We start from the raw sequence: 2,500 nt of genomic DNA, 5'->3' as shown, positions 1-2,500 counted from the left end.
AAAAACGAAAGTTGATTTTGTGTTGTTTTATATATACATATGCGTGTGTGTGCGTGTGTGTGTGTGTGTGTGTGTGTGTGTGTGTGTGTGTGTGTGTGTGTGTGTGTGTGTGTGTAAAGGGAGAGAGAAAGGGAGGGAGCGAGAGAGAGAGAGAGAGAGAGAGAAAATGTACAGTATATTGTGTATAAGTGTGAGTGAGTGTCGTATCGTATGTATACACAAACGGATTGCGTGTAAATGCAAATACACAACCAAAAATGCACACACACACATGCACAGATCAATCTCTCTCCATCCATTTATCTATTTACCTATCCATTTAAATTCTCGAAACATATGTGTAGATATATTTATATAGATATATAGATATAGAATAGATCGATAGATAGATATATATATAGATATAGATTGATAGATAGCTATAGATATATATATATACATAAATATAGACTGATATACATATATATATACGCATGCATGTATGTGTATGTCCATATGTATGTATTAACGTATGAATATATGTACATAGATGTACATATACACATACATCCAAATATCCATAGGCCTATGCACACGCCCCCCCCCCCCCCCGACACCCGACGCGTCACGGCTGAAGACAATCGAATCCCACATCAAGGAAACCGATTTTTCTTTCCTCAGCCAAGGATCGCACCTCCAGTTTCCCGTCTCTCACTTAACGGCGTGTACAATCGGTGGTTTAACAGGCAATTAACTCCTTAAGTGCGGAAGAGAGAGTGAGAAAGTGAGGCATAAAATAATTTTCAAAGAGAAACGCATCATATTGGTATTTTTTTTTTTTTTTTTTGAAGGGAGGGAGGAGGGGGAGGGATAAGAGGAGGGGGGGGGGTTCTAGTGAGCAAAATGTATTTGGTGATGATGATGAATTTAATTTTTTGTTTGGTGTGTGGTTATATATGCGTGCATGTCACACACACACACACACACACGCACATTTACATATATGTACGTGTGTGTGGGTGTGGGTGTTATTATGCAAATACATCATATCTATTTCTTACATAACAAACGCAATTTGACTATGAATCACAAAATTTATAAAATTTGTTGAGTCGAACACTAAGATGATGAAACACGACAGGTGTATCGGCCAGTAACTGCTCTTGACCCAATGAAGTGCCGAGTCGAGTGTGAAGTTGATTGGATGAGCTGTTACCGACAAAGAAAGAAAGAAAGGAATGGAAGAAAATATAAAATGGGGCTGAGGAAAAGGGAATCAGAGAAGGAGAGATGAAAAGGTGAAAATCATGTCATATGTCTTAGGCTTATATCAACTGTTATCATTTGTTATCGGTACAATATTAGATGTAGTAGTAATTAGTTATATCACTAACAATCACGGAAGCATCATCACCATCGGCATTGTTATCATCACCATTATTATTACAGATTACCGTATTTGTAACAATCAATACTTATTCTGTAACCACTGTTACTACTAATGTAAACCTCACGATGTTTATGATCACTATGAACATCGTTTTTTTGTTGATATTACTGTGTTTTTTAATATCACTATCATGATTCTCATCATGTTTTTTTTTTTTTTTTTTTTTTTTACTAATATCTTTATCACTACTATTATTGTCCTATAATCATTTTCATTATTCATATCATCACTACCACTATTACTATCAGTATTATTGTTACCATAATTGGTATTATCCCTAACAAAATTATCATATTTAATAATGCTATAATCATCATTATCGCCAGTACATTACGTCTTATTATCGTTACATTTGCATATTTATCTTTCTAGGTGGATCCTAATGATCAGTATACAAAGTAGATATATGTATAACAAACCGTTTTTAAATTTCTTATCGACATATTAAATCATGTTAAATATTTCCTTATTTTATTATTTTCACTTTCTCTCTCTCTCTTTCTCTCTTTCTCTCTCTCTCTCTCTCTCTCTCTCTCTCTCTCTCTCTCTCTCTCTCTCTCTCTCTCTCTCTCTCTCTCTCTCTCTCTCTCTCTCCTTCTCTCCCTCCCTCCCTACCTCCCTCGCTATCTCTCTCTCTCTCTATCACACACACACACACACACACACACACACACACACACACACACACACACACACACACACACACACACACACACACACACACACACACACACACACACGCCCCGCACACACACACACGTATATATAATCATCCAAACTATCGTATAAACCCACGTCTTTCGAGCGTTAACTCTATTAAGCATAAAATGAACACATTATACAAGACAATCGTTTATAATGTGATACAAGTCTAATAAAAAATAAAATGAAATAGATGTTCGTTTTTTTTATTTTTTTCTTACACGATTTCCGAGAAAAATAAGTAGCATTTTACATTCCATGGGAAATTTAGAGCGCGAAAGGAGGGAGGGAGAGGGAGAGGGAGGGAGAGGGAGGGAGAGGGAGGGAGAGGGAGAGAGAGAGATAATGTGTGATTGTTAATATGTATGT

Source organism: Penaeus chinensis, chromosome 7 (genome assembly GCF_019202785.1).
Source record: "Penaeus chinensis breed Huanghai No. 1 chromosome 7, ASM1920278v2, whole genome shotgun sequence".
NCBI classification, from domain to species: Eukaryota; Metazoa; Arthropoda; class Malacostraca; order Decapoda; family Penaeidae; genus Penaeus; species Penaeus chinensis.
The sequence above is the reverse complement of the archived record's forward strand: the minus strand, read 5'-3'. Positions refer to the sequence as shown.